Here is a 13,154-nt window from a genome sequence, read left to right as displayed (position 1 = left end):
CCTGGGCTCTCTGTGTTGATTTACAATTTGTGTCAATTTCTGCTGTACAGCAAAGTGATTCAGTTAGATATAGATATAGATATAGATATGTATGGCATGTATACATACTTTGGCATAGTATTTTCCATTATGGTTCTCACAGGATATTGAAGATAGTTTCCCTGTGTTATACAGTAGGAACTCATTGTTATCCATTCTATGTATAATAGTTTGCATCTGCTAATCCCGAACGCCTAAACCAGCCCTCCCCCAATTCCCCTCCTTCGACAGCCACAAGTCTGTCCTGTCTCTGAGTCTGCTGCTCAAAGATACATGCATCGGCTATGTTCACGGCAGCACTGTTTACAGCGGCCAAGACATGGAGACAACCTAAGTGTCCACCGACAGATGAACGGATGAAGAAGATGCGGTTCACACACACACACAATGGAATACTACCATAAAAACGTGTCGCTTGCAGCAACACGGACGGATCTAGAGATTATCATAATGAATGAGCTAAGGCAGAAGGAGGAAGACGGATACCATATGATACCATGTACACGGGGAGGAAGACGAATACCGCATGATACCACGTACACGGGGAGTAAGACGAATACCACGTGATACCATGTACACGGGGAGTAAGACAAATACTGTACGATACCATGTATACGGGGAGTAAGACGAATACCACACGATACCACGTGCACGGGGAGTAAGACGAATACCGTATGATACCATGTACACGGGGAGTAAGACGGATACCACGTACACGGGGAGTAAGACGAATACCGTATGATACCACGTGCACGGGGAGTAAGACGAATACCGTATGATACCACGTGCACGGGGAGTAAGATGAATACCACACGATACCACGTACACGGGGAGTAAGACAAATACCGTATGATACCACGTGCACGGGGAGTAAGACGAATACCGTATGATACCACGTGCACGGGGAGTAAGACGAATACCACATGATACCATGTACACGGGGAGTAAAGTTTTTTATTAATGTGTACAATGTCAAACAGCTATTTTCAAAGGACTAAACTACAACCAATAACATGTGACACTGATTCAAGTCGTCCTCAGAGGAAGGCTATGGTAGTCACTGCACGTTAGTATCCAAGGTCATCCTTGGCAGGATCCATCATTACTGTGTTAATAGAACACAGTGTGCCAAGCGAAGGCAACATGGTTATGAACTCACAATCCATCCTGAAAAGACTGTGGATTCAAGCTCCACTTCACTACTCAGTACCTTGAACAAGTTAACCAAACTGCTCGAAGCTAAGTTTTCTCACTTGAACAATGGAGATTATCAGTATCTCCCTTACAAGGTCATGCTGAAGATGCAAAGAGATGAGATACAAATAAAGGACCTACCAGGCAGCAACCTAAATGCCCATTCACTACCACAGGAATGAACAATACAGGTAGAAAGGTCTCATGAAGGAACACAACACAGCGATGAAGAAGACTGCCCTGGAGCGCCACTCAGCATGATGAACAGATTGCCAAAGCACTGGGCAATGAGACAGAAGGGTACCCAGCATATGATACCATTCCTATGAGGTTCAAAAGTATACAAATCAATATTACACACTGTTCAAGGATAGGTACAATCAATAAAAAACATAATAATATGCATAGGAATGATAGACACCTGTTGCAGGAGAATGGTTAGCTAGGGGTCATCAGGGGATGAAATTTAGAAAGAGGTACCCTGGAGCTTCAGCTGTGTTTGCAACAATGTAGTTCAGAGGTTGACACAAACTCTGACCCATCCAAATCCATCTTATCGTCTGTTTTTACGTGACCCATGAACTAAGAATGTCTTTCATATTTTTAAATGGTTGAAAACAATCCTAAGAAGGATAGCATTTCATGACCTGTGAAAATTATGTGAAATTCAAATTTCAGTGTCCGTTAGTGAAGTTTTCTTGGAGCATAGCCCTGCTTGGCAGGTTACTGCATCCTTCATGGCTACCTTTATGCTGCAATTTCTGTGTACAGTAGTTGCCATAGAGACCCACAAAGCTGAAGATATTTCATATCTGGCATAAAAGTGTGCCACCCCCTGCTTTAGTCTGTAAGCAAGTGGTGGAGGGCAAAGGAGAAGGGGGCGACAGAGGATGAGGTGTTGGATGGCATCACCGACTCAATGGACATGAGTCTGAGCAAGCTCCGGGAGACAGTGAAGGACAGGGAAGCCAGGCGTGCTGCAGTCCACAGGGTCGCAAAGAGTCGGACACGACTTAGCGACTGAACAACAAGTGGTGGCTTAGTCGCTATGGCATGTCTGACTCTTGTGACCCCATGGACTATAGCCCGTCAGGCTCCTCCATCCATGGGAGTTCCCAGGGGATCTTCCCCACCCAGGTATGGAATCAGCATCTTCTGCATTGCAGGTGGACTCTTTACTGGCTGAGCCACCAGGGAAGCTCTCATAGGGTTCCTCTGCATCTCTGCATGCCCCCAATACTCAATAATTTATAACAAAGAAAGAAATCACTTATCCCAGGACTTGCACATAGGGGGTACTTTATATGTGCTTTTTAATCGGAGAAGAAAATCCCACACAAACTAGCTCCTAGCGTTTATGTCTCTAAACATTTGGGTCCTAAGTGTTCCCATGTATACATGGGTCCTAAGATCCGGTTTTCTTGTTCCTCAAATGCCACAAAGCACTCCAGAAAGAGGCTTCCGTATCTCTTTAATATGTCAAAACATATTGTGTGGAGTGTGGCAAATAGCAGACACTGAACTTACTGTCTGACTGTAGGTGTCAGAAATTTGCATTTTATCCAAACTCATTCCCTTCATTCTTTTTGATATATGCAAATAATTGAAGGTTAAAAAATAAACAATGTTGTAAAAAACTGCATAGGTCTCTAAACATCCAAATGCTACGAACGTGGGTATGAAAAGCAGCAAATTGTTAGCTAAATGACCAAATCCAGTGAAAAACGTAAGGAATTGTTTTTACTCCTTCTTAAGGTTTAAAAATATTTGAAGTAGTTGCCAATATTTAAAAATGAGGTGATTTCACATAAGAATCTAGAGTTTCAGCTTCTCTTGAAGAATTAGAGGAACACTGACCACTCCTGTATTGCAACTATCAGTTGGCTGCCCGCTTTGGTCAAGGCATATGAGCTCATTTGCCACAGTCCCCCACCACTCCCTAGTGTCTTATATTTGACCCCACTTTTTCCATCTCCTTATATTTCCCCGTGGTCTTTACAGGCTTTTGTGTTTGAGCTCTGTGGATTATGTGCCATCAGACAAGCCTGATGAGGAAAGAGACAGCAATGTGACACCTCTGGCCTCAGCCCCATAGTTTATGGGTTTTTACTGAGGATTACTGTCAGATATGCAGATGATACCACCCTTACGGCAGAAAGTGAAGAGGAACTAAAAAGCCTCTTGATGAAAGTGAAAGAGGAGAGTGAAAAAGTTGGCTTAAAGCTCAACAATCAGAAAACTAAGATCGTGGCATCCAGTCCCATTACTTCATGGCACATAGATGGGGAAACAGTGGAAACAGTGGTTGACTTTATTTTCTGGGCTCCAAAATCACTGCAGATGGTGACTGCAGCCATGAAATTAAAAGACGCTTACTGCTTGGAAGAAAAGTTATGACCAACCTAGAAAGCAGACTAAAAAGCAGAGACATTACTTTGTCAACAAAGGTCCATCTAGTCAAGGCTATGGTTTTTTCAGCAGTCATGTATGGATGTGAGGGTTGGACTACAAAGAAAGCTGAGCACAGAGGAATTGATGCTTTTGAACTGTGGTGTTGGAGAAGTCTCTTGAGAGTCCCTTGGACTGCAAGGAGATCCAACCAGTCCATCCTAAAGGAGATCAGTCCTGGGTGTTCATTGGAAGGACTGATGTTGAAGCTGAAACTCCAATACTTTGGCCACCTGATGCAAAGAGCTGACTCATTTGAAAAGACCCTGATGCTGGGAAAGATTGAGGACAGGAGGAGAAGGGGATGACAGAGGATGAGGTGGCTGGATGGTATCACCGACTCAATGGACATGGGTTTGGGTGGCCTCCAGGAGTTGGTGATGGACAGGGAGGCCTGGTGTGCTGCGGTTCATGGGGTTGCAAAGAGTCGGACATGACTGAATGACTGAACTAAACTGAACTAGTGATGGACATATAGGATGCCTTCATCTCTTAGCTACTACAAACAATGCTGCAACGAATATCTTCATTATATATATATATATATACACACACACACATATATGTAATGCGGTGTAGTTACACACACATACATATTCTTAAAACATACAAATATTTGAGGAGGATTCATGTGCCACTGGGTATATATGAAATGAACCTGACCCAAGTACTAGCAGATTTTTCTTCATAAATCCTGTGCTAATCTAGATTCTTGCCAGAAGTACATGTGCATTCTAATTTCATAAACTCTTGCTAACACTTGGCATTGTCCAGCTTTCTAACGGCTGCCAAACTGCTAAATGGAAAGCAATTATCTCATACTGGTTTTAATTTTCATTTCTATGATTCTAGAGACTTTGAACATATATTCACATAATTGTGGGCCATATGAGTTTCTAGGAACTGTCTATTCATACCTTTTATCCTTGCCCATTCTTCTAGGTTTTCTTTTCTCCCCCTTTTTGTGGATTTCCTGGCGTGCCTTGTGGAGTCTAGGTATTACTCCATTGTTGGGTTTTGGTTTTTTTTTTCTTTTTGGTGACAAAGCAAAAGGCTGTGTATTATCAAGGCTGTATATTATCACCCTGCTTATTTAACTTCTATGCAGAGTACATCATGCGAAATGCCAGGCTGGAGGAATCACAAGCTGGAATCAAGATCGCCAGAAGAGATATGAATAATCTCAGATATGCACATGACAGAATCCTTAAGGCAGAAAGCAAAGAGGAACTAAAGAGTCTCTTGATGAAGGTGAAAGAGAAAATGAAAAACCGGCTTTAAAACCCAACATTCGAAGAACTAGGATCAAGGCATCCGGTCCCATCACTTCATGGCAAAAATGGAAACAGTGACAGACTTTACTTTCTTGGGCTCCAAAATCACTGTAGATGGTGACTGCAGCCATGATGCTTGCTCCTTGGAAGAAAAGCTATGACAAATATAGACTGCATATTAAAAAGCAGACACATCACTTGCTGACAAAGGTCCGTATAGTCAAAGCTATGGCTTTTCCAGTAGTCCTGTATGGAGGTGACAGTTGGACCGTAAATAAAGTTGAGTGCCGAAGAACTGATGCTTTCGAACCATGTGGCGCTAGAGAAGACTCTCGAGAGTCCCTTGGACTGCAAGGAGATCCAACCAGTCCATCCTAAAGGAAATCAACCCTGAATATTCACTGGAAGGGCTGCTGCTGAAGCTGAGGCTCCAATAGTTTGGCCACCTGATGTGAAAAGCTGACTAATTGGAAAAGACTCTGATGCTGGGAAAGATTGAGAGCAGGAGGAGAAGGGATGACAGAGGATGAGATGGTTGGGTTGCCTCACCGACTCAATGGACATGAGCCTGGGCCAACTCTAGGAGTTGGTGAAGGACAGGGAAGCCTGGCGTGCTGCAGTCCACGGGGCTGCAAAGAGTCGGACACGACTGAGCGACTGAACAACAAGACATTGCAGGGCGACTAAGGCAGGACTTGAAGGCCCAGGGTCCCAGAGATGAGACGTGGGCTGAGCTAAGTCTGGCCTCGGCTACTTTTCCCCTCATGACATTTGCCAATTTATAAGCACAGAAGAAAAAAGAAGCAGCTTAGAGTTTTCCAGTCTCAATGAGCTGGGGAGACAAAGATTGGAGTTCAGTTTACTAAGGCAGCTAGGACCCAAGGAGCTAAGATCTTAGAGATGTGAGAACCACAGAGAAGTCAGCCTGATGTCGGTGACAGTCATTACCTTTGAGGTATTTGCTGAAACCTAACCTGGGTGGGGTAAGAGTCAGAGAAGCAAAGCAGAAAGGTGGCGGCTAAGACGGCAAGGAACGAAGCAGAGATTTGGCAATCTCCCAGTACCAGGGAGACAAAATTGGAGTTCACGGTCCATCAAGATGAGACTTCTTGGTAAACAAATCGGCCTTTTAATGAGACCTCTGAAAAGTCACTTCCTTGGAGTAAGGACCAACCAAACAGATCCTGTCTTGAATCATTTAAATCTCTTATTAGATCAAAGTGATTTGCCTCAACTGTCACCACTTGCCAGAAGAGCAACTTTTCCTTTGGGGAAGATGTCATCTTCCAAAATTTCTCCTACACAATGCTTCAGTTCAGTTCAGTTCAGTCCAGTTGCTCAGTCATGTCCGATTCTTTGCGACCCCCCAAACTGCAGCACGCCAGGCCTCCCTGTCCGTCACCAACTCCCGGAATTCACCCAAACTCATGTCCATCAAGTCGGTGATGCCATCCAGCCACAATGCTTAGCATTTCATAAAAACATAGGCATGCAAGAGACAAAACCAAACAGTCAAAAACCAAGACCAAAAAAAACCAAACTCATATATAAGATTCAGATATCAGAGTAACTAAGCAAGGACTTATCAACAACCTTGATAATGTGATCAAGAAAAGAGATTTACAATGGAAAATGCTACTAGAGGACTAGAAGTTATAAAAAAAAAATCAAATGGAAATTCTAAACCTGAAAAATACTATAACTGAAATTCAGAACTCAGCAGAGCATTTGAATCACAGATTGGCTATACCAGAAGAAAAGAATGAACTGAGATATAAGTCACTAGACTAATTTCAGAACAAAGGTTGGAAAACAAGTTTTTAAAAAAGTATAAAATAAACATTGGACATCGAGTAAAATCTAACATATATGTAATAGGACCACAGAGGAGAGGAGAGGAGAGAAAGAACAACTTAGAAACAACATTTAATGATAAACTGACTGAAACCCCTTCGAGATTGATGAAAGACCTCAAACCAAAGCAATGAAGAAGTTCTGTGAATCAGAAGCAGGATAAACAGAGAAAAATATGCCAGGGCATATCACAGTCAAACTACACACATGTAAGAATATACTAATCTCGAAAGCAGTCAGAGGGGGAATAAGGCAAATTATTTTTAAAGAAGGTCTAATAAGACTTCTCAACAGAAATGACGGAAACCGGAAAACAATGGAATTTTATCTGCCAGTGCAGAATACCATGCCAACAAAAATCCTTCAAATATGAAGGCAAAAATGAAACAAATTAAGATCATTTGCCACTTAATTTTGCTACAAAATTTAGATTACTATAGCAAATAGACTTGCAGTACAAAATAATACTCTGGAAGCAGAAAAATTCAAGGAGGGATAAAGAGCAACATAAAAGGGTAAATTCAAGAGCAGAGAGGAACAAATAAACTTAACACAGTCTAAGGACTGTGCATTTTCCTTGAAGTAATACAAGTACTAATTTATAGTAAACTGGTAAAGATTTATCATGGGTGCAGTCTATAATCTTTAGGGTAACTGCTTAGAGAATAAAAATAATACATGTATGCCAACAAGCTAATCCAGGAGAAAGTGGAATAATAAAAGTACTTGATTAATCCAAAGAGAGCAAGAAAGAAAAGAAACAAAGAAGAGATGGGACACACAGAAAAACTGATAGATTTAAACTTCAATTTATCAATAACTACATTCAATGTACTGCACTAGAGTCTTTGTTAGGTAATGCAAGACCTAAAATTCAAACATACCTAGAGCAGTACAAACATACAATCCTTCGGAGGCAAGTAAATAAATATCACAAACGAAGTCAAAGCAATAGAAATGTTAGTCCCGGGACTCCCCTGACACACCAGAGGTTAGGATTCCGTGCTCTCAGTGCTGAGGATCTGGGTTCAATTCCTGGTTAGGGAACTAAGATCACACAGGTTGCCCAGCATGGTCAAAAAAAAAAAGTAGTCCTTAAAATAAATACAATATATTAAAAAAAGAAATGTTAGTCCTCACACACTAAATAGGATCCTAAATTAAGAACCTGATTATTGTTCTTTCCTGCTGCCACCTAGAGTTTATGGGCACTGCTACCTCATAGAAGCAAGCCATTAACCACAAACTATAGCAACATGAATAGTTCAAGGCAACATAAAGTGAGAAAAGTCCTTCCAAAAATTCTAACACCAGCTCCTATGTCCCAAGCACCTATTATGTGCCAGGCACTTTCCTCGATAATTTTTACCTTAATTATCTCCTTTAATTCTCTCAACCACCTGGGGAAATAGGATTATCCACGTCTGTTGGGTTGACCAAAAAAGTTCATTCAGGGAACAAATTTTTTGGCTCACTCTGTATTTCCCAACAGGATGACTAAACACAGATTTAGGGCTAAGCAAAGCACAGGGACCAAGGAAAGGAGAATCATTCCTGTTTGGTGAACATTTCCTATTCTGCCCTGAGGATCTTAAAAAAAAAAAAAAAAGCTTTGTAGATTTCAGCACAGGGTGAATGTTGTGTTCATGTTTTATGGGTCATCTTGTTTTATTATTGAATTACCTGAGCATCAGAGGAAGTGGCACTAATCTCTCCGGTGTTTTGAGGGCTCTGAAGGGCCTCACCTGGCCCCATTATAGTGCCCATTTTGTAGACAATAGAAATACAAAGAGCTAACTCTTAAAGAGCATTGACTCTGGGGCTAGGCGCTCTTTGTATGTATCAGCTCATCTTAATGCAGTGACGTGGGCAGAGATGAGGAGACTGAGATTAAGAGAGTGACCTGCTGATGAACGGATGAGAAAGCTGCGGTACGTGTACACAGTGGAGTATTACTCAGCCATTGAAAAGAATACATTTGAATCAGTTCTAATGAGGTGGATGAAACTGGAGCCTATTATACAGAGGGAAGTAAGCCAGAAAGAAAAACACCAATATAGTATACTAACGCATATATATGGAGTTTAGAAAGATGGTAACGATAACCCTGTATATGAGACAGCAAAAGAGACACAGATGTATAGAACAGACTTTTGGACTCTGTGGGAGAGGGCGAGGGTGGGATGATTTGGGAGAATGGCATTGAACCATGTATAATATCATATATGAAACGAATCGCCAGTCCAGGTTCGATGCATGACACTGGATGCTTGGGGCTGGTGCACTGGGAGGACCCAGAGGGATGGTACAGGGAGGGAGGAGGGAGGGGGGTTCAGGATGGGGAACATGTGTACACCTGTGGTAGATTCATGTTGATGTATGGCAAAGCCAATACAATATTGTAAAGTAATTAACTTCCAATTAAAATAAATAAATTAAAAAAAAAAGAGAGTGACTTGCTAGTTAGTGGGGGAGCCAGGATTCAGAACCAGGTGGTTCTGGCTCCAGGGTCTGTGCTCTTAACCATGTTGTTGTTGTTTAGTTATTAATTCACGTCCGACTCTTTTGTGACTCTATGGACTGTAGCCCATCAAGGCTCCTCTGTCCATGGGATTTCCCAGGCAAGAATATTGCCATCTCCTTCTCCAGGGGATCTTCCCAACCCAGGGATGGAACTCACGTCTCTTGTATTTCCCACTGAGCCACCTGGGAAGTGCGCTCTTAACCACAGCTTGCGACTGAAACTGGGTCAGAATTTAAACCCAGGGTCCATCCAGCTCCAACACTCACTAAGCCAGCTCTGTCACTTGCTATGTGGGTTCAAATCCTAGCTTTGGGTCTTATGAGCCTTGTGACCTTGGGTGAGTTACTTAACTTCTCTGAGCCTTATCCAACAGAATGGAGAAAATAATAATACCCTCTCAGGGAGGTTGTTCTGCACATTATGTCAGAGAAGGCATGAGTGAGTGGGTATTCAATAAAGAGTAATTACTGACATTATTTGCATTCACAGACAAAAGCTTGAAACACACAGTGGTTGACACTGGGAACCGCCTTGAGGACTGTCTGGAAACCACTGGTTCCTATCATGGTCTGACAGGCAGAGTTAGTTCTCTCACAATTTTGGGGGTACTTCCTTCGCTTTCTCCCCCACCCCTTACAATTACTTGAAAGAGGAGACTGGCTTATTTTCTTTGCAGGGAAGCTTAGAGAGAAATCAGGCTTGTCATAACAGAGTCCGAGGAGAGGAGAAAGACTCAGTTTCCTTTTCATGAAGGCAGGGAAAGGAAGTGAAGGCGTGGGATTCATTTACCAAATAAAATTTTGCCCTGCGTTGCACTGTTGCAAAACCAGCAGCTTCAGAACCAGGACAGGAGGAACAAGAAAGAAGAAAGAGGCCTAAGTCCCCGCCCTCTGCCCTCTCCTCCTCCTGCGGCTGCCAGCGGCTTGCCATCATTTGTTATCCTTGTCACCACCGGTGTCCCCGGGGACGGAGAAGCTCTGGGGGGGTGTGGAGGAGCCCAAGAGATGACAGCTGGAGGGTGGGGGCGGGGGTGACTTCAAAGGCTGGGAAGCATCAAAAGCAGATGGAGGGTCCCAGGCGGGCAGGCAGCTCACCTTTCTGCACACCCCGCCGAGCGCACTGCTACCTTGGCTGAGAACAGGGGCCCTGCCTGCTGGATGCAGAGGACAGATGGCCAGTCGGCCAAAGGGCCCTTAGAGAGGGCCAACTCCCGGCAGCCTTCAGGGGCTTAGAAATCCAAATCTGTCGACAGCGATCACCGGCTTCTGGAGGGGCAACAGCTGTGGCCCAAACCTGGACCTTCCTGGCTGCCTCCATCCCATTTGATTTCATTCAAAATACCTCTGCTTATTGTGAAATGTCTCTGCCCCTCCACCTCCGTCTCCCCGAGCCTAGGCGGGGTGGGGACGGACACTGCTTGCACTAAAAGCCCAGGATCCTCCCCCCTCCTCCCTCTCCTTCAGCTCTCACGTCCAATCCATCACTCGGGGTTGTCAAGTATATCTGCTAACATCCACAGAACCTGTGAACTTCTCCCCACCGCCCCCCACGGCCATCGCCCAGGGCCAAGCCGCCACCCTCTCTGCCCTGGACAACTACCACCAGCCTCTGAACTGTCCCCCTGGGGCCACTCTGGCCTCCCTCCTGCTTGTTCTCTGTGTGCCAGCCAGAGGGACTTCTGACGACATAGATCTGAAGCTGCCGCCTTCACTTCATCCTTGCTTCAAACCTCTGATTGTTCTTAGAACAAAGCAAAACTTCTGAGCGCAGCCTTGATCCGGCTTCCCTTTGCTTGCTGTCTCATTCCAGGGTGCCTGCCTTCCTCTCACCCCATGCTCTATCACGGGGCCTTTGCACATGCCGTTCCATCTGCCTGGAATATGACTCCCCTCCGCTTGCCCTTTGGGGGTCTCAGCTCTAGCAGGATTTCCCCAGGGATCTGGGGTACTACCCGTCCCTGAGTACAGACCCTTCCCCCTGGTGCGTTCTAGGGACCCATGCCCCTCTCTTTCACATGCCAGTCACTCTAACAATTTTTAGGCTATTTAATTTCCATTTGTCTTCCCAACCAGACTACAGCCTACCTGAGGGATTTTATTTTGTCCACCACTACAGTTCCCAGATCTGCAGGGCCTGGTTCTTGACGACTATTTAGTAAATATTTGTTGTAGGATGAATGAATGTGCTGTATGAATAAACGTTACTTATTCAACCAATATTAACCGCCTGTTATATGTTCCAAACACTGTGCTGGTCACTGTCATCGTCACCACTCTGGACAGGACACTTATTTACATTCATTGCCTGGCCCTTCTAGGAAAGGATTCGGAGACCCCTGGTTTACCCTTCCTGCCAGCGTTAGCACTGTATGTAGACATGATCAGAAGTACGTGGATGTTGGCTGCGGATCAATGAAGCCCGAGTGCAACAATCACTAAGCCCACGAGCCTAGAGCCTGCACACCACAATGAGAAGCTGAGGAGTCGTCCCCGACTGCCCCAGCTAGAGAAAGCCCACATGCAGCAACAAAGGCCCAGCACAGCCAAAAATAAATAAAAATTTCAAAAGTACATGGATGTTGGATGCTACTGTCCCCAGGCCATCCCAGAAGGGAGAAGTAGTCCAAAAGCTCCTGGCCAAGGGATACAAGTGTTTGTTAATTATGGTTATCACACTATTAAGTTCTGCCTGGCTATCATGTCCTTGGTGTTCCTGCTTCCCCAGCCCATTTGTTTTTCCCAGCTTATTGAGATATAACTGACATATTACATAAGTTTAAGGCATATGATGAGATGATTTGATACATGTATATATTGCAGAGGGATTTTGGTAGTCCCACTGGGAGCTTAGAAAGCAGAAATGTCCCGTGTAACAGCATGGAGGAGAAAGTTATCACTTAAAGAACATGGTGGGAGCAGCGGGTGCCTGGCACTTGGTCCTAGTGGTTCTTGGGGCAATAGCATCTTTCCTTTCCTTAGGGGAACAGCTTTTCCCCCACTTTCGGTGCATGTGGCTTGGTGGGGCTGACTGACAGGCCTGGAGACTGGCCATTTGCATCCTTCATCCCTCTGTCTAGTGATTGGCTCAAAGGTGATGGTCACGTGAGTCAATGGAGGCCAATGAAAGGCCTGGGGTTACCCAATGTAGAAGATATTTCTCCCACAGGACACAAACCTTGGAAGGTATCTATTTCACTGGCAGTGCAAGTCCACAGACTACCTTTGAGTGGCACAGTCTTAGAAGACTGTGACTCCCATTCTGACACATGCATGTCACATCTTTGGTGTTCAGTGTAAGAATAAACTGTAAATACAGTGAAATTCAGGGGTTGCTGTCACCACAAACGACTTCCACATCTAGGGGGAAGGATGCCACCTGCTGACTCTAAAGTCAGAAGCCCCTCCTCCTGCCGACATCTCCGTGTCTCCACCCTGTCTCCCCCTTTACAGTGGGGAAGATGTCACTTAACAGAAGTTGTGGGACAGGGCTGGGATACAGAGGGGACCAACACCCCAGATGAATGAGGTGATTTCTGTCTCCTCTCCAAATGCTAGGAAGAAGACTGGTAAACTACGAACACAGTTGGCACTAAATTCATTCACTGATTCACCCACTGAGTCAAGCTGTCAATCATTTAGAATCACTGACTTCATTCATGTTGCTGTTGTTCAGCTGCTAAGTTGTGCGTGACTCTTTGTGACCCCATGAACTGCAGCATGCCAGGCTTCCCTGTCCTTCACTATCTCCTGGAGTTTGCTCAAACTCATGTCCATTGAGTCAATGATGCTATCTAATCATCTCATCCTCTGCTGTCTTCTTCT

At 44.3% G+C, this 13,154-nt stretch overlaps 1 protein-coding gene across 1 annotated transcript in view; it reads right to left on the bottom strand.

Annotated features, from left to right (window-relative positions):
* Positions 1 to 13,154, bottom strand: part of EYA2 (EYA transcriptional coactivator and phosphatase 2) — a 257,862-nt gene that overhangs the window by 171,394 nt on the left and 73,314 nt on the right. The window lies entirely within an intron of this gene.

This window comes from Capra hircus, chromosome 13 (assembly GCF_001704415.2).
Source record: "Capra hircus breed San Clemente chromosome 13, ASM170441v1, whole genome shotgun sequence".
NCBI lineage: Eukaryota > Metazoa > Chordata > Mammalia > Artiodactyla > Bovidae > Capra > Capra hircus.
This window is presented reverse-complemented; position numbering and strand designations above follow the sequence as displayed.